The sequence below is a fragment of the Pteropus vampyrus genome, unplaced genomic scaffold (assembly GCF_000151845.1).
Source record: "Pteropus vampyrus isolate Shadow unplaced genomic scaffold, Pvam_2.0 Scaffold481, whole genome shotgun sequence".
NCBI lineage: Eukaryota > Metazoa > Chordata > Mammalia > Chiroptera > Pteropodidae > Pteropus > Pteropus vampyrus.
The window spans coordinates 392,491-413,716 of NW_011889262.1; the positions used below are offsets into that span (position 1 = coordinate 392,491).

The following is a 21,226-nucleotide window of genomic DNA, read 5'->3' on the forward strand; positions in this document are numbered from 1 at the left end:
TTGTGCCACTTTTATTTTTTATTGATTTGTTTTATTGTTTTATTGAATTTTAACAAAGAAAATTGAAGGTTCTGTCAAATATTCTACCCTTTCATGTCAGGTGGGGCCAGTACCCTGTCAGGAAGCAAGACTGTGAACCTTGTGCCAAATAGCTATGTGAGCAAATAGTAAGATAAACAAGCCATTTGTGGAGACAGCGGTGGAGTTGCGCTTGTTTAGGAATGAATCGGGTCATCCCACAGAATGGATGTCTCCTTCACAAGATGGTCTTCAGGGCCCAATGAAAACCTTTATCAAAGGCCCAGCTCCCAGCTTCCCAGTGCACTTGCCAGTGGCGTTAGCGGGTACTGGACTTCCCCCTTAAGTGAAGTGAGTGAGTCTCATTCAGTGGGATCATGTTCTTCTGTATGACTTTATTTTCCAGCTGTCGTAGGTGTTGGAGGGGCAGGGGCAACAAGGGTCTTTGAGCCACAAGGCATCAGTATCTTACAGGGAAGTCTAAGTCCCACTGACTCTATGCCATCTTCTCACAGTTAGAGCCATCTCTCAAATGGAGACATGGCTCTTCTCCCAAGGCTCTAAACTCTGCAAATTTGTTTGAATTTCAGGGTTGGAGCATGATCACCAGTAACTCTGATGGGGTTCATCTTCCTAAAACCTACCATCTAACAGGTTTGCCAACACTTGGTTCTCTTTTAAATTGGTTCTACCCAATATAGGCCATCTTTATGTAGTTATGGCATCTGAGATATTGGAGTTGAGAAGTAATTCAATAAGTCAGCTACATAAACCACTATACTCACCCAGCCAGTGAAGCTTTCCATGTATTCCTTTTTTTTTTTTGGTAGAATCTTTTTTACTCAGGGAAAAAAAAGTTTTCCAACCACACACAGGAGAGGTATGGGAAGGAAGAGGTGTCTGTACATCCAGCCCTGGCCCCCAACCCATATCATATGGTTTTAACAGCAATAAGGGGTATGGAGTAATGGCCAAAATATATAATAGGTCTATGTGTGTGCATGGGAAAGAGAGGGGTACAAATGCAGTGAGGAGTGGTAGAGGAAAGGGAAAGATAAGGTCTGTACTGAGAATGCCGCAGGTGGAAGGTCATTTCATAACATTTCTTGTTGATCACACCACTGTGGATACCTTCTTTGCCTATCAGCTGAACTAGCGTCTTGGCAGTCATGATGACAGTGATACTGAAAGTGGGAGCTCTGCCAGTGCTCTTGGTACAAAGATTCATAATAAATTTCCCATCTTGGAGCAGTGAGTCCTGAACTACAGAACATTTCTGGCCCCCAAGTGTCAGCCCATTCACACACACAAAAAAAACTTAACTGGTTTTTGCCAACCAGGACACCAACCTCAGCTGGTATGATGTTGATGAAGGTTTTCCCAGGGATGGTGGCCCAGATAGAGGGTGAGTCCTTATAGCCCATGATGGCTGCATCCTACCAGGTCCCATCAGCCATAAGGTTGTCGATGTAGGCATTCCAACATGCCGTGGTACTGCTACAAGGGCTGCCTCTCAGCACTGCTGCTGGGGCCACAGACTGGACTCAAGCTGCCTCAGGTTGGCAGGCATGGGGAGGCAGAGAGCGTGGGGCACATGCTGCCGTCCCGGCTCCATGTATTCTTCTAACGTGGATCTGCTTTTGGCTAAGTCCTGTGTTTTTGTTGTTGTTGTTGTTGTCGTTTGTTTGTTTGTTTATAATGCCAAGTTTCAAGTGGTTTATTTGGATTTAACCGATGCTAATCATAAGACCAATATTATTGTTTTCCAGGTTCAGTGTGACCCATGGACTCTGGTAACCACTTCTGAGAAGCATCTTCGATATCACTAAAATTTTCAATCAATATGCCTCACATGATTGTTGTGGTGCAGCACTATGCATGAAAGACCTGAAGAACTCCCTTGAAAGAAATTTGGGAGCTGTCCTTTGGGTAAGAAATAAGAAGAGGAGGAAATCTCTCTATCGGTTTAGGGTTATGAACTTTCTTCTCAGGAGAGACCAGAGCAAAGAATGGTGACTTTACATCATTTCACACATGATCAGCTGTACACTCTATTTATTTCTTAGCCTGAGGTACTTAATTGGCATTGTAATCTGAGTACTAAAGAAGTAGCTAGCAAGTGTTTCATGTACTTGATGATGATGTCAACATGAAGAAACTATTCATGAGACGTGATCAACAAAAGTGTCAGATCACAGTAGACTTGGAAAGAACTTAAATGTACTTTCGAATTTCAATTATTAAAATCAGCCTATCCTCTAGTAAAAGGGTGTTACCATAAGCATTTTGCTCTGTTTTCAAATGTGGAATAAACATCAAATCAGGAGTACAGGTTATTTCAGATAGAAATAGCTGCTGCCAACCTTCATAAATTTCCACTGCACTTCTCACTTGAGAATAAGTGCATTCATGTTCATTCAGCTAAAGAGAACTGTGTTGATGAACTTGGAGAAACATGGCAGTGAGAGACATCTCCAGATCTCTCCCCTTGGAACAACAATAAGCCGAACATCTAAAACTTAACAAAAAACACCCAAACAGTACACCAGCATGTCTGAGTGTGAGATCTGCGCATAAGAGCTACTACAAGTGTCGGGGGGTGAGCTGGGAGAACGCCAGGTGTCGGGGGGTGGGCTGGGAGAAATAAAGAAGCTGCCTCTCACAGTAGCTGGAGTTCCCTGTAGGAGTTGGGGATGGCGGGGAGAAGGTGCAGAGAGTTCCCTGAACAGCCCTGCCTGGGAATGCTGTGAGCTCTACATGACTGACCACAGGGCAGAAAGCAGAGAAGCAGGATGGCAGGGAAACAATAGTTGATTTTTACGAGATGCAGTTGCAAAACCAATGCTTAGCCGCAGCTCCCAAACCCATATCCTCCGAGACCAAACACTGCTGAACCGAGGGGAATATGAGCAAAAGTTACCAATACTGTCACTAATACTGACAAAAACTGAGACCGAGAGTAGTGAGCGCGATTAAACATCTATAAAAAAAGAAAACGGCATTATAAGGGCTTTATATAAAGCAGGGATCCAAGAGACTTAGACGCCACTGACTGAAAACCAAAACAAAAGCGCCTTCTTTGCAACAAGATAAAGAGAGACCTTTATATAATAAACCTTTCTGGAGAAAAAGCAGGACACACTTCCATTAATGCCTAGGCAGAGAAATAGTCCATTAAACACCATGAACAACGAAGATGACAAGGCATCTCAGAAAGAAAGAGAAAAATCTCCAGAAAATAAGCTTAAAGACTTAGAAATATGTGGCTTAAATGACAGCAAATTTAGGATGGTATTTCTGAAAAAACTCAATGAGATCCAAGACAATTCATATCAAAAATTCCAGGAATTGAAAAAACAACTAGATGAGCAGAATGAATTTTTTAACAAGGAGATTGAAACTCTCAAAAAGAACAGAATAAATTTTCTGAAGATAAAAAACACACTGCAAGAGTTGAAAAATGAAATAGCAAGCTTGGGAAGTAAAGGTGACCAAATAGAGAAAAGGATCAGTTATATTGAAGACAGAAATCTAGAAATAAATCAGAAGGAAGAAGAGAGAAACCAAAAATGAAAAATAATAAAAGAGAAATACAAAAACTAGCTGATACCATCAGGAGAGGAAACATAAGAATTATGGACATTCTCAAAGAGGAGGAAAAGGAGCATGAACTGGAAAGCATTTTTAGACAAATAGTTGACGACAATTTCCCAAATCTAAGGAATAAGCTGGAGTTTGGAAATCAAGAAGTCAAAAGAACACCAAATTATCTCAACCACAAAAGGCCTTTACCAAGACACATTATATTACAATTATCAAAAATCAATGATAAAGACAGAATTCTCAGAGCAGCCAGGGAAAAGAAGATGGTAAACTATAAAAGAAAACCCATTAGATTATCTTAGCACAATCCTTACAAGCAAGAAAAGAGTGGAATCAAATATTCAAACTATCAAGTGAAAGGAACTACTAGCCAAGAATAATGTATCTACCTAAGCTCTCTTTTAGATATAAAGATCTTTCCAGACATACAAAAATTGAGGGACTTCGCTATAAGGCCTGCACTACAGGAAATACTGAAAGGGGACAGCTCAACCAAAAAAAAAAAAAAAAAAATGGACTACTGGAATTCAATTAAAAAGAGGCAAATGATTTGAATAGACATTTCTCAAAAAAAAAAAAAAAAAAAAAAATGGACAAAAAAAATACATAATTCGGAGTAAGGTAAAAATCGGGTAAATAGAAGTAGAGGACTGCAAACTTTACTAAGAGCAAAGCATTCTAAGCTTAAACAATAAGAAGAGAATTGCTATAACAAGATAGTAATGAATGTTCAGTATACATAGGGACAAAGTGAGATAACAATGACTGAAAAGGGGAGGATTCAAAGATCCAAAATCTCAAAAGGGAATGGAGATAAGGCAAGACAGAAGAAAAGGGATGATGTATATATATAACTATTCTTTACAAGTTCGTAATGTTAAACACACGCCAAAGATTCAGAACTTGAGTATATAACATAAAACAAGAACCAGAGGAAAATCCCACAGAAGTCAACCAAAATAAAGAAAATAGAATCATAAGGACAAGGAAGCAATGGAAACATTGAGCTACCAGGAAGCAAAAGATAAAATGGCTATAGAAAGACCTCATATTTCAATAATCACCATAAATGTAAATGAACTGAACTCATCGATAAAGAGGCACAAAGTTGCAGAATGGACCAAAATACAAAACCAAACCATATACTGCCTGCAGGAGACACATCTCAATTCCAAAGACAAATATAGGCTCAAAGTGAAAGGATGGAAAATGATATTTCAAGCAAATGACATTCAGAGAAAAGCGGGAGTAGCAGTACTTATATCAGATGAAATAGACTTGAAAATAAAAAAGATAAAGAAAAATACTAAGGGACACTTCATAATGATAAAGGGAATCATGCACCAAGAAGACATAACACTTATTAATATCTATACTCCCAATCAGCGAGCCCAGAAATATGTAAAGCAAATAGTAAGCAGAACTAAAGAGATAAACAGCCCAAAACACTATTGTAGTAGATCTAAATACCCCACTGTCAGATATGGACAGATCATCCAAACAGAAAATCAAAAAGGAAATAGCATCCTTAAATGACACATTTACAGACATTTCATTCCCCAAGCAGCTGCTTATACATTCTTCTCTAGTGCACATGGAACATCCTCAAGGACTGACCACATACCAGGACACAGAGATACCCTCAACAAATATAAGAGGTTTGAAATCATACCAAACATATTCTCTGATCATAATGCTTTGAAGCTGGAGATCAACTGCAAAAAGAAACCAGGAAGAACCACAAATATATGGAGATTAAACAACATGCTACTGAAGAATAACTGGGTCACAGAAGAAATAAAAAGACAGATCGAGAGATACATAGAAACAAATGATAATGATAGTACAACATGTCAAATCTTGTAAGGCAGGCAAAAGCGGTCATAAGATGAAAGTTCATATCATTACAGGCCTATCTCAAAAAACAACCTAACACTTCATCTTAAAAAACTAGAAAAGGAAGAACAAATGAGGCCTAAAGTCAGCAGAAGGAAAGAAATAATCAAAATTAGAGCAGAATTAAAAGAAATTAAAAACAAAAAGAAAAAAAAAAAGAAATGCAACAAAAAGCTGGTTCTTTGAGAAGGTTAATAAGATTGACAAACCCCAGGCTAGACTCACTAAAGAAAAGAGAGAAAGGACACAAATAAACAAAATCAGGGATGAAAGAGGGGAAATGACCACAGACTCTGCAGAAATTCAAAGGATCATGTAAGAATACTATGAAAAAGTATATAACACCAAATTTAATAACCTAGAAGAAATGGACCAGTACTTAGAAAAATACAACCTTCTTAGACTGAATCAAGACGAACTGGAAAATCTAAATAGACCGATCAACAGTATGGAAATGAAAAGAATCATCAAAAACCTACCAAAAAGTAAAAGTCTAGGACAGATAGCCTCACCAGTGCATTCTACCAATTATTCAAAGATTTTATACCTGTTCTCCTCAAACTCTTCCAAAAAATCGAAGAGCAGGCGATACTTCCCAACTCATTCTATGAGGCCAATATTACTCTGATACCAAAACCTGGTAAGGACAAAACAAAAAACGAAAACTACAGACCAATATCTCTCAAGAATACAGGTGAAAAAATCCTAAAAAAAATACTAGTGAACTGAATACAGCAACATATTAAAACGATTATACACCACAATAAAGTGTGCTTCATCTGGAGGCACAGGGATGGTTCAATATATGAAAATCAATTAATGTCATTCACTGCATAAACAAATTAAAAATAAGAACATTATGATCATATCAATAGATGCAGAAAAAGCCTTTGACAAAGTACAGCACCCACTTATGATCAAAACACTTAACAAAATTGGTATAGAAGGAAAGGATCTTAATATAATATACATATGACAAATCATATATAGGCCATATATGACAAACCTTCAGCCAACATTATATTGAATGGTGAAAAACTAAAAGCCTTCCCTCTAAGATTAGGAACAAGGCAAGGCTGTCCACTATCACCACTCTTATTCAATATAACATTGGAGGTCCTACCAAGTGCAATCAGGCAAGAGAAAGATATAAAAGGCATCCAAATAGATAACAAAGAAGTCAAACTATCACTATTTGCAGATGACATGATTCTTTATATAGAAAACCCTACAGACTCCACAAGAACACTCCTAGAAACAATAAGCAAATACAGTAAAGTTTCTAGATGCAAAATCAATGTTCGAAAATCCATAGCATTCCTATACTCTAATAACAAAGTGTCAGAAAAAGAAGTGGAAAAAATAATTCCTTTTGCAATTGCGACAAAAAGAATAAAATACCTAGAATTAAATCTAACGAACTATATGAAGGACCTGTATAATGAAAACTACAAGACCCTATTAAAAGAAATCGAAGACAACACAGAGAAATGAAAAGATATTCAAAGAAATGAAAAGGTGTTCTTGGATTGGAAAGATCAACCTAGTTAAAATGACTTTATTATCTGAAGCATTATTCAGATTTAATGCAATCCCCATCAAAATCCCATCGGCATGTTTTAAAGAAATAGAACAAAAAATCCTCAGATTTGTATGTAAGCACAGAAGACTCTGAATTGCCAAAACCATCCTGAGAAAAAAGAATGAGGCTGGAGGCATCACTCTGCCTGACTTCAAATTATACTATAAGGCGACTGTAATCAAAACAGCATGGTATTGGTAGAAAAACAGACACACGGACCAGTGGAACAGAATTGAAAGTCCAGAAGTAAACCCATATTTGTATGAGCAAATAAATTTCGACCAAAAAGCCAAAAACATACAGTGGAAAACCTTTTCAATAAATGGTTCTAGGAAAACTGAAAAGCCACCTGCAAAAAAAATGAAACCAGACTGTTGTCTATCACCACACACTAAAAGTAACTCAAAATGGATTAAGGACCTGAATAGAAGACCTGAAACAATAAAATGCATAGAAGAAAACATAGGAACTAAACTCAAGGATCTTGGACTTAAAAGAATTTTATGAATTTGACCTCAAAAGCAAGGGAAGGAAAAGTCGAAGTAAATGAATGGGTCTACATCAGACTAAAAAGCTTGTGCTCAGCAAAAGAAACTGTCAACAAGATAAAGAGACAACCATCCAAAAGGGAAAATATACTTACAAGCAAAGCCTCCGATAAAGGCCTAATATCCAAAATATACAAAGAACTCATATGACTCAATAATAACAAAAAACAAACAATCCAAATGAAAAAATGGGCAGAGTACCTAAACAGACACTTTTGCCAAGAATATACATAAATAGCCAAAAAACATATGAAAAGATGCTCATTATCACTAGCTATTAGGGAAATGCAAATCAAAACCACAATGAGATTCCATCTCACATTTGTTAGAATAGCTATTATCAACAGAACAAGTAATATTAAATATTGGAGAGGATGCGGAGAAAAAGGAACCCTCATACACTGCTAGTAGGACTGCAAATTGGTACAACAACTATGGAAAACAGTATGAAATTTCCTCAAAAAAGTAAAAATTGATATACTATATGATCCAGCAATCCCTCTACTGGGTATTTAACCCAAAGACTTGAAAACCCATGTCAGAAAAGATATGTGCACTCCGATATTCATAGCAGCATTATTCACGGAGGCCAGCACATGGAAGCAACCAAAGTGTCCTATGATAGATGATTGGTTAAAAAAGCTGTGATACATATATGCAATGGAATATTACTCAGCCATAAGAAGAGATGAAATACTGCCATTTGCAACAACATGAATGGACCTCAAGATAATCATGCTAAGCTAAATAAGCCAGACAGGAAAAGTCGAAAACTATATGATATCACTTATATGAGAGATATAAACCTAAAAGCAACAAACAAACAGGGCATACAGAGAGTCATCGACATAGACAATGGACTAGTGGTTACCAGTGAGTAGAGGGAGAGGAGGGACGAGGTAGGCAGATGAGGTTAAAGAGGTCAAACATGTGGTGACAGAAATAAATCTAACTATGGGAGAGGAACACATGATGCAATATATATATGCCTTACTGTTAAATTGTACACCTGAAACTTTTTGGATTTCATTAATTATTTCACCAATAAACAAACAAACAATTAAAAAAATAGCTAAGAACAACAACAATGAAAAACCTACAACTAACTTCAACAGTGGGAGTTACCTGAAGTCTAGCTGAACAAAAATCCTACAACTGGGGACACAGAAGAGTCCACTTCAAGACTGGTAAGAGGGTGGACCCCGAAATAGGCTTGTTCCACTCTCATGTGTGGTGGATAATTTGGAGAAATATCTCAGCAGTGAATGTTCTCTCTCAGATATGAGAGGTCCTGGCCCCACACTGGGCTCCCCAGTCCAGTGTTCCAGTGGTGGGAAGAGAAGTCCCCACAACTCTGACTGTGAGCAGAGATTGTAGCTGAGTTGAAGGGCTGGGTGAGTCCCAGGTGCTCCTCATATAGGGCCCCACATGAACTTAACTGGCTAAAAGACACACTCTGTCTGAGCTCCAGGGCTGGGGCAGAAGCTCAAAGGGTGCCAGAGACGTACGGGGAGGAATTGAGTCATCTGACTTGAGAGCGAGGGCTGGAGGGGCAGCTTTCTCCCAGACAGAAGTGCTGACAGAGGTCATTGTTCCTTTTTGAGCTCTTCCCTGCCCAGTGTGCAGACCCAGGCTACTGCCATATTTGAGTCTCCAGCAGTTTAGCTAACACTGGTGGCCCTGCCCTGATGAGTCCCTGAGATTCCACCCTTCCCAATATGTGGGCCCGCCCAAGGCACTTTCAGTGGATTTTCCATAAAAAACACCTCTCTAGGCTCAAGCTGCAGACTTTCCTAATATCTCTCAAAGGTTCACAGAACCTAAACAAGCAGCAGTCTCAGTACTAGCAGCCTTAGCCGACACTAGTGAAATTAATATAATATTGTATATCATCTATAATTAAAAAAATAAAAATATAAAAAAAGAAAGAAAAAATATGGGCTAGAGCCAGTTTTTAAACTTGGTTTCTGATTAATGACTTTCTAGAATTAGAAACAACAAAAAAATATATAATCCTTTCATTGTAACTTTGTTTCCTTTCTAGAAATTAAGGCGAATTTTTGAAACATTCAACTAATTATCATTATAGTCTACTTAATTATGAAATGTGTTGGAATGTTTCAAACAATATTACAAATGTCCCCATCTAGAGTGTTCTTCAGATATTTCTCATAAATGGTATCTTCTCATTAAATGCCTCAAAAGGGTTTAAAATAGTTTACTGAATATAAACACTATGGCAACAATGACTATGCCCCTCCAAAGTTCAGATGTGAAGAAAAATTTGTTGGCTAACGTTAACCATTATTTCCAAACTGTTTTCCATAACATCTTTTTTGACAATGACATGAAAGGCAGGGCTTATATAATGAATAATGTGACATCATTACTTGAAAGGCCTTATAAAATCAAGAACTCAATACCAGATGAAGGGAGAGGACTTTATTGAAACAGTTTCATGTTATTCAAAATCACAGTTTTTCAGAAGAAACCACCAATATAACATTATTACTTTTGCCCCAAAAAGCTCTTTTCCTAAATATTTAATTCTGTGACCTTTATGTTTACTTCTAGGTGAGGATTTGTGTTCAGGTGGTGGAAGAAGCTGGAAGTCTAACATTAATGTGGAGGACACATCTGCAATTTGATTTATACTTTTCCATTTATTAAAAATATAGAAAGGTGAGAAAATTATACGAAGGAAAACAACGATTTTAATTTAACAGAGTTTTACTGAGAAGGATTTTCTCATAACTAGTTGTTCTCAAATATGCCCCATAAAAATCTAAGTTTCCACTGGGGACACATGCAAGATTACACAGCATCAGAGGCTCTCCCTTCTTTAGCTAGGCAGCTCCATTTGTCTTTGTTTTATATTATACAATTTCATACAAAAATTTAAAACAAAGAACAGTTCAAGTCTTTGAAAAAAGATTTTTTTAAGAATGATAGTCAAAGTCTCTAATTTTACGTAAAAGGCAACAAGAGTCAGAGAGACTATAGATTGCTTAAGGTCACAAAACCTACTAGCAGCAATCCAGGAATGGGCTTTGAGTTGTCTTACTAAATCTAAAGTTCTAAGCCAGCTACTTCTTCATATTCCTGAAAAAATAATAATAATAATATTGATTTTTAACTATAACTCAGAGAAAAATAAACATGTAAAACTTGGTCATGTAGGTCAACAATATTTAGACATAAGACACAATTAATAACTTTCTAACTAAATTGTAAGTTTTAAGGGATGAATAAAAATAACATACCATAAATACTATAACTCCTAGTACAAAAAATCAATACACTTAATTTACAAAGCACACATTTTTTTAACCATATGACAGGGAACTTGAAGGAGAAAATCATTCAGTAAACCAAGCAAGCTGAAATTGAAGAATTTGATTCTTTTAAAAGCACTTCTTTTCCTCCAAAGAGAACTTTGTTTACCAAAAATAATCAACAAATAATTATTCATGTTGTGGGGTATCAATAGCAAACTGCTAAACACGAAAGAGACTTCTCTTTACCATCTAGCATACTTCTGTCCAACTTCTCACCATTAGTTGGTATGTACAAAAGACATGAGCTTAATTTCAACTAGAGTTTCAACCTAGTTAGAAATTATAGGAGAACCTTCATTTCTCTGGCCTCAATTTTTTTACATGAGGATTTATACACTCTCTACCCTCCTCATGAAAGTAGGGGAGAATTTCGAAATGGGCTAATTTGAGAGATGAAAACTTTAAGAAATGCATGCTTGGTTTTTCATCTTTTCTTTAAAAAGATATGTTTTCTCACAGTAATGTGTAGTCGAATCTGCCTTCATCTCCACAGTAAGCAGCTTGGCCTTAAGACAGATGTCAAGCATTGTTTCCTCTGCTTACAACTGTGTGAGGAAGTTCTTGATTTGGGATCAGTGTTTGGAAGCCCACTGTGGCCACACATCTAAACAACACCCTCCAGGTCTTTAATATGTGTCAGGAACAAAGCAAGTAAGGTGATCTCCATCTGTCCGACTCCTACATTCTAGCTCAGAAGGGGAAGAGGAGTGTCGTTTGTCACCTCCCCCACCATAGCTCCATCAAAAAAGATGACTACACAACATGTATAGAAATGTTTTCTTCTTCATTGACTTTAAATTAATGTACATTGTTCAAAACAACTCTCATTTTAAAGAGGGAAAATTGAAAGGAACATTTTAGAAAGAGAAACAGAGAGAATCCAATAATAATAACATAGCACAATAAAATATAAATATATGTTCATTCATTCAACAGTAATTTTTTGAATCGTTACCTTTCTATTAGATTTGAGACTGCAGTCTGAAAACTAATGTTGCATTCTTTTTTTGAGACAAATTTGATAAACACGTACACACCCACCATACATATCCACATTTCCTAAATTAAAATATTTTCAGTAACTATGGATGCTTTTCAGTTAAAATTTGATGTCATTCTTGACAGATTTGGCAAAATGGTGTAGATGATAGAGGCTTTGTACATCTCCTCTTGAGACTACACCAAAGTTGTGACAGAAACATGGAGCAAACAGCAAGCAAAATTGCCTGTGGTCTGGATAAACAGAAGCTCTACAACTAGGGAGAGAAATAAGAAATCACTCTGCTTTAAAGAAGTACAAATTCATGGTTGACAGATGGTCACGGGGCTGGGGAGAATGGCATAAGAAATACAGTTAGCATTAATATATTGGCTAGGTGGAAAACCAGAGGAGAGAAGGAGCAATTAGGAGAATCGTTTTATAAGCCGTATAAATGTCTAACCAATGTACTGTATACTTTAAACTAATTAAAATAAATAAATAAATTTAAAAAGAAATCACCCTGCAATGAGAGGAAATAGGAAAAGGCAAAGACACAAGGCTACCCGTCCCAATTGGTTGAATGGGACAGAGGCTATGGCAGCTGCAACCAGCAGGTATAGACTTTCCTTTTAAAGGGACTGTGTCCAAGACCAGACTTTCCTGGTGATGGACTCAATCATTCTGAGCACCAGTGACAGGTCAGGTGTTCCGGAGTCACAGAGGCCTTACAGGGGAATGCTGAGTTGTTGGAGCAATGGCTGGAGGTGAGGCTTTCTGCAGGGCAGAAGTGCTGGCAATATCCACTGTTCCTCTGTTGACCACTCCTCCGCCACCAGTGTGTGGACACAGCACCATCATAGCTGAGATATCATCAAACTAGATAACAGGGGTTGCTCCTCCCAGATGATTCCCTGAAACTCTGCCTTCCCCAGCTCATGCTTACCCAAGCCACATCCAGTGGTTTCCTTGACTTGTCCTGTGCCCCTTCCTGAGGAGCTCCAAGCCCCACACTGGTGGTACATGGCCGCAGTTTCTGGCATTGCCTTTTGAGGCAACCATAAGCACAGCATCTACAAATTGCTTGTGGAATCTTACCAGGTGGCCCCAGAGGGGCACGGGCTGGGGCCAAACTTGGCCTATAGTTGGATCCCTCTCAGGACTGTGCCACTGGACACCTACTACACAAATACACACTAATAAGACCAAGAGACAGGAGATTTTCTTAATACATAAAAACAGACACAGAAAGGCAGCCAAAATGGAGAGAAAAAGAAGCAGTTTCCATACAAAAGAACAGAACAGAGCTCCAAGAAAAATGGAGTCAAACAATCCACCAGATGCAGATTTCAAAACACTGGTTATAAAGATGCTCAAGGAACTTAGAGGAAGAGTAGATAAATTCAGTGAGAATTTTAACAACGAAATAAAAAAAAATAAAAACGTAAATTAAAATTATGAAACAGAACCATTCAGAAATGAAGAACACATTATTTGAGATAAAGAATATATTAAAAGAAATCAATAGGGTGGATGAAGTGGAGGATAGAATCACCAATATACAGAATGGTATAGCAGAGGACACCTAATCAGAACAACAACAAGGAAAAAAAAAATCAAAAAACATGAAAATAATTTAAGGATCCTATGGAACAAAATTAAATCTAACAGCTTTTGCAGCATAGGAGTACCAGAAGGAGAAGAGAGAGATCAAGAAGTTGAAAATCTATTTGAGGAAATAATGGTGGAAAACTTTCCTCACCTGGTGAAGGAAATAGACAAATACAACCCCAAGAAGCTCAGAGAGTCCCAAAAAAGATGAACCCAAAGAGTCCTACAGCAAGACACATTATCATTAAAATGCCAGAGGTTAAATACAAAGAGGGAATCTTAAAAGCAGCAAGAGAAAAGCAATTAGTTACCTACAAGGGAGCTCCCATAAGACAGTCACTGGTTTCTTAAAAGAAACTTTGAAGGACAGAAGGGCTTGACACAAAATTATTCAAAATGATGAAAACCTAGGATTTACAGCCAAGATTACTTTATCCAGCAAAGCTATCATTTAAAGTTGAAGGACAGATAAAGAGTTTCTCAGATAAGAAAAAGCTAAAGGAGTTCATCACCAAGCCACTATTACAGGAAATGTTGGAGGGACTTCTTTAAGAAGAAAAAACATGTATCAAAAACATGAATAAAGAATAGTAATAACTATATAGTTATCAACAACTATCTCAAATGGAAAAGAATTAAGTGCTCCTACCAAAAGATAGGATGACTGAATGGATAATAAAATAAAACCTTTACATATGCTGCAAACGAGAGACTCACTTCAGATTAAAAGACACACAGAGGTTAAAAGCAAGGGGATAAAAAAAGATATTGCCATGATGGACCTAGAGGTTATTGTGCTGAATGAAGTAAATCAGAAAAAGTCACTCGATTTCATGTACATGTGGAATCTAAAGAACAAAATAAACAACAACGACAATGGAAATGGAAACAAACTCAGATACAGAGAAAATTTTGAAAGCTACTAGACAGGAGATGGTTGGTGGGGGATCGGTAAAAAGGGGCAAAGGTATTAAGTACAAATGGATAGTTACAAAATAGTCATGGAGATATAAAGTGTAGCATAAGGACAATAGTTCGTAATGTAATCAATATGTAAAAGTGAAGAAAGTTATTAGATTTAGGGAGGTGATCACTTTGTGACTTATACACATTTCCAATCGCTATGTTGTACAACTGAAACAAATATATTATTGTATAATGCCAATGATAATTGAAAAAAAATTTATTGAATTGTACACTGTAAATATGAGCAGCTAATTGTCTATTATGTTTCAGTAAAGCTGAAAAAATTTGATGTCATTCTTATTGTGAATGTTATAAAAATAAATATAATGCCATAAAATCAAGTAATTTTGTCCATTTCAAACTTTGCTATTTATTATCCAAATGTAGATGGGTTAATGTATGAAGGAAATGCACTTGTCGATTTGTAAATGTTAAATACATGAATTTTTTTGCAGAGTCAAGAACTGAGGAAAAATTAGTTGATCAAAGAACTGAAAAATTAAGTACAGAGAAAATGAATGAAAAAAGAATAGAAAGAAGTTGAGTAATTATCTTATCTTTTCAAAGATGAAGTGACTTCTGGGCATTTGTTCAAGTGGCAAAATAAAGTGGAGACATGTGGAATTATATCGAACATATAATCGATATAATAAACAAGTTTGTTAAACTCTCTCTCTGCCTTATGAGAAACTAGAATCACCGCTGTGATAGTTGGATTAGAGTTTAAATTTGAAATGGAAAGACATTGCCTTGGTTATGCAAAAATGAGGCATATTTTTCCTTGAGAAGAAATATGACTCAATATTCTGTTGAAACAATGTTCTGTCATGAGAAAAGTTAAAATCTTAATTATTTCCCTTCCAAAACTGATAAATTCTTACAATTATTTATTTATTTATTTTTATTTAAAAAAAATTATTGGGGTGACATTGGTTCATAAAATTATATAGCTGTCAAGTGTACAATTCAATAATGCAATATATGTATATTGCTTTGTGTATTTCTATAGCTGTTTTCCTCCAGTAATGGTGACCGCCAGGCCTCTGCTGCCATACTCCTGTCACTTGGAGCACTGCAGTGTGCATCTGCACCTCAGCTCCCGGGGCTGATGATGTGGTGTTCTGTAGCCCACTACCGGCTGCTACACTTTCCCTTGGGGGCCTTGAAAGCTCTGGGAGTGTTGAAGGAGGTGGTCAGGCTTTTTTCCTGGCAATGGCAGCTGCTGGAACACAGCTGTTGCACTTCTGTATTCTGTCTCTGCCCTGATCACTGGGTTCTGACAGTAGTATATGCTGATCACTCAGGCAGAAATGTTCGGGTAGACAGAGGGTACACAATGCAACTTAGTTTCTCCCCTCTCCTGAGTCCCACAGAGACCTTTGGGCAGTGTCCCTGGCTCCAGTCTCTGCTCCTCTTACTTTTCTCCATTTTTGATTGTCCAATTCACTAACCTTCAGTTACTCTGATGCACATATCTCTCAGAAGTGTTTGTGTGTTAGGTTGGGAATCTTCCCTTGGATTATAGTTGCTCACTTTGTTATAATTTCAAGGGGAGACATCAAGGGGACCCCTCATGCCATTGTGCTTCTGATGTCCTAGAGTCTTAATTATTATTCATTTTAGCTTTGATGTATTTGTATAACCATTTTAAGAAAAAGAGTTGTTAAACTGAATAGACATTTGAGAAATAAAAAAACTACTCATTAAAAAATTTCTGAAAGTGTAAGTGATGGACCAAAAGTTAAAAATCAATGTAAAATTGAATCTTCCTATTTAAAGAACATTTATTGAGTAACTATTGTGGCCATTCATTGTCTTAGGTACACAAATACTAAAAAAGCCTTGAACATAAAACATTTTGAAACCAGAGAAATTTTATCTGTTATAAAATTGTCTGGAGTAAATTTTCAGGTATTAGAAAAACATTTCTGTGCAGAGAACTAGTGATATATCTGAACTCTAACTACTGATATATCTAATTTTAACTTTTCTCTTTTATCACAATATAATTAAGTAACACAATTGAATTAAACTGTAAATTATTTCTGAAATATAGGGCAAACATCCCATGATTTAACTAGAATATAAAAATTGAAGGTAAAAGTTAGCAAAACAGATGAGTAGTGACCTGTGCCACTACAATGGTATCGTGTGTGTAAGGCTGAACTTCTTGCACTGGTGAGAGAGGCCATACACCTAAGTATTATGAACGCAGAGAAAACTTGCTTCGACTACCAATACAACTGAAATCACAGACTTAGAGCAATACTTTATTATCATTACTGTCATTAAATTTAGAAAGACAATGCTGAATCAGTTAAAACTTTATAGTAGAAATGGTCCAAAATGTTAAAACCTTACAAATAAAGGGACTGATAAACACATTCAATATCAATGTTATTTTAACATTTGACTCTTGAGAATCATAGCTAAAAATCTTCAGAAGGTGGTTGTTTTGTAATGCCCCATTAAAAAACCCACCCCTTTCTATGATTTTAGACAGGATGTTACCCCCTCTCAGAGTATTATTTTATGTTTTCTGACTAAGAATTCTGTAAATACCAACTGTATAATAAGCCTTTCCAGGCATTCTGTAGTGATATTGGAGACTTACGTCTGGATCTTGACTGAGTGCTGCTCTTTAATTTCTCTAATTAAGACTGGCATGATTTGGCAAACCAATGCCTTACAAGGGAACTATATATCCTTTGGAGCTACAACATTAAGTTTGAAATAAACTATTTTTTAATTTATCTAGAAATATATTTAAAAAATAATAAACATCTCTTTTTGACCAAAACATTAAATAAGAAAATATTTTCTCAAAAATCTTCTCTTACATTGCTTCTACATTTACATGCTCTTTCATCTTCATCTTGTAAAATGATACTATATCTGATTTTTCAAGTGAGAACTAATGAAAACATTTTAAGTGTGCATCATGCTTAACAATTTACAGAAGTATTTGAAACTCATTTCCTTTGGTACTCAGTAGTTCGGTTTCACTACTTCAAAGCCCTTAGAACCTATTTGGCCAAAAGGCTGTCAAAAATTCTTAGTTCTGCTCTCCTATGACTTATTATGATGAAACTAAATTCAAAACCAGGGTTGAAGCTTCATTTAGCACAGACTTCTTCTATTTTATTCTGCTTTGAGAAGGCCATAAAAACACCATCAAAAACATAAACCAATGTGCATAGATTGAAATGGATATTTTAGAAAGTGATATAAGCACCTTGGCAAGTGAGACAACCCTTTTGTACCTCCCCTTACATCTACAACTAGTCAGACATCTATAATCCAACAGGAATTTCTGTGCTCAGCACACTAGGACTCCTAAAAAGTCCACACATCAGTATGTGGGCAGGTAGGCATATTGGAATGTGTAGGGAGGCAGGATGGGGGAAGGACAGGGGCAAACCCTTAACTACAGTTCCAGGCAGACAAGCCTGAGTCTGCGGCCTTAGCAAAGGCAATATTGGAGGATTCAGGTTGCCACTCCCATAACATAGCCCAGCAGAGGGTCAAAGGGGCAGTCGCAGCATCTTCTACCTCCCCAAGAACCCAGATCCCTCCTCAGTTGCAGCAGCACTTCCACAACCAGAAAGATGAGGTACCAGCAGCAGAGACAAGTCCCCAGGTCCAGGCCAGAGCACAGCTATGCCAGAAGCCTGGTAGCAGCTCATATGGGCTCACTAACCGTCTCCCCTCCAACGATTACATCTTTCATCGCCACATGCTGGTGGAGGTGCCCCAAGACTCAGGGGACCTGGATACAGTGGCGACGCCAACCACCCTAGTCACTCAGCTAAGCTCCCACACATGGACCTAAAAGACTCAAGTAGCACAGGTGAGAGAAAACAAAAACTGGTTTATACCACCATCTATTGGAAAACAAAAAAAAAGACCTCTCTTTATCAACCTGCTGAGTTGTTCAAATCAAAAGGTATCTACTTAATTAAGAAAGATGTCTACTACTTCAAATGTACCAGCAGAGGAACAACCCATTGAGCAGCGTGAACAAGGTAACATGGTAAAACAGAAAGGACATGATTGTTCTCCAGAAACCAAATTCAAAGTCATGGAAGATTGTGATGTAAATGATAGAGAATTCAAAACAGCATTCATTAAGAAATGAATGAGGTACAAGAAAAGTCAAAGGGTTGTTCACCAAGCTCAGGAATAAAATTAATAAACAAAAGGCGGACTTTACCAAAGAGCTGAAAACTATAAAAAAGAACCAAATAAAGACTCAATTAATGAGATAAAGAATGGATATTTTAATAACAATGATACACAATGAAAACTAGTTGCTGTCAGACTCCCTGTCATTGTTATCTTAGTCATCAATCTTTTAAGTGATGGCAAATTATACAGACACAAGTGTACTTCATTTTAAACATTGAAATATTTGCTTCAACTATTTAGAAAATGTACAATTGCTCAGCAAGCCAATTGAAATAAAATAAAAATAGTATAAGTAAAATAGCAATTAAGGATGTACTCTCAAATCAGATGACAAATTTTACCTTAAAAAGAGAAATTGATCTTTTTAGTGTTACAAGGATACCTAATTCATAAAAAGGATTGATCTCAGTTTCATTTAAATAATATACATTCATTTATGGTTAAGGGGTTGGATGTCAATCATTCACTGATGCTTAGGGGTAGAATAACTGGGGTGCAGCAGAACTTTAATATTGTTATGAACCATTGCCAAAATAAAATCAATTAGGAAGTAAGCCAAAGCATCGCCAAGTATTACATTGTATTCTATTGTAATTTCTAAAACCAAATTTAAAGGCAGCTTTTCAAGAAACAAAGTGTGTCTGATTAGTTAATGATAGGTACCTCTTGAACATGAGAAATCTGGGGACTTCAGAAAGATTGCGAAGTTTCTGTTTCCTTTATTCGCACACATAATTATGACTTTTACTTAGTGTGCATTCATCAATGAAACAACTCAGAATTTCACCAAATTGGCAACAAAAATTATATCGGAAATCTGAAACCCAAAGGAAAGGAGATAATATAACCAACCTTAGTAAAGTAAGTCTCCACGCTATTATTTGAAGTCTGTGTGATTGAGGCAGGAGTCATCACCGAGTTTTCTCTTGGAGCAAGATTTCTATGGCTTATGAGACTATGATTAAGATTTCCAACACCAGGTGACTCCAGGACTGGCCCTGTAATATCAGTGCAGAGTGAAGTTCTGCTCTGCTGTTTCTTCAGAAGTTTGGAACTGATCTCTGCTAGACTTTCATTTTTCCTGTGAAGATTGTAAAAAACACATACTTAGTGTTTCATTCTTCCCTAATGACTGCATTTTTTTTCAAGTTGCCATAATATTACATGAAATTTCTCGTTAAACAGAATTTTAACACTGAAAATATGTCAGAGCAGACCTACTATATACCAGTATAGGTTTACAATTGTTCTAAAGAAATATATAGATTTCTAGGGGGATTCCCACCTAACAATCAATTCAAAGTAGGGAGGGGAGAGAAATGGCAATCAGTGATGCAGATGGCTTAATAGGTGATACTTGACGCCTTCAGGAATGGCTGTACTTATGAGATTCTTGAGGGCGTCATTAGGTATATGTAGTAAACCATTTTCGAGATTGTTAATAATCCCTCAAAGACATTTCTAAGCACTTGCTTTCCCCGCCCTACACTCATTACCTTAGAGAAATTAAACATTTGTTACTGGACATAATTTATAGCAATGGCCTCTAGGGGAGACCAGATAGCCTAGTTGGTGATCAAAATGAACCAAAACAGTTCCAGAAGCAATTAGTTTATAACATGTTATCAAAGAATTGGAAGTGGGATCTGCCCTTTCTGCCCTCCGCACACACCCCTCAGGAAGGCCACCTTATTATTTTTAGCCACTTTGTCAATTATAAGGCCCTTCAGTCTTATGTTAATCTTTCCCTATTTAATATGTATGCCTTTAGGTCGGCTAGAAAAACTAGAAAGGATCCTTTGTCTCAAGACGCCCTCTAGTGATAATAGCAAAGATCATAATCCAAAAAGTACATTTATCAAGTACCAGAAAGTGCAGAGTACTTAACTATTTGGGTTTAAGTTGTTATCTTCCAAAAAAATAATTTATTCATTAATATTTCTATTTATCTGAATTCAGACAGAATATTTTATAATATATTGCCATCTAAATTATAAAGTTTCAAAAACACTTAGCTTAAGAACTAGTTGGTCAGGTTAATTGTATAAAAATATGAAAAAGGGGGGATAGTCATGTCAAAACAAAAATGGGAGAGATATGCAAACTGTTCTGGACTAACATTTAAAAGGTAAGTTCATTTCCTAACATTTTTTTCTAAAATTTTAATATTTAGTTAGCTTTCACTGCCTATTTAAGTCGTGAAACTTTAGAGGCCAATTAATGAGCTAAATTTGTTTTCTCTGATTCTATGCTTTGACTTACATATTTAGTTTATTTTCCAATAACATTCTAATCTTCAATTTCTCTAAGTAAAGTTGCTTTTATATGTTTCCAATTGTATTTTATTAGAATCTTCTTGAGAAGTTTTCATTTTGGAGACTTCAGATTCCAGATCTTTAATTCTGAGTTCCATTTGACTTCTTATTAAAGCATTATTATTCTCTCTTAACTGCTCTAAATTTTCTTGAGATGCAACTTGTGCCTAAAGCAAAAAAAA

General features: G+C 36.5%; 1 pseudogene; it reads right to left on the bottom strand.

The window, feature by feature from the left end:
- Positions 1 to 949: 949 nt before the first annotated feature.
- Positions 950 to 18,271, bottom strand: LOC105307148 (annotated as a pseudogene).
- Between the last annotated feature and the right edge of the window lie 2,955 nt (positions 18,272 to 21,226).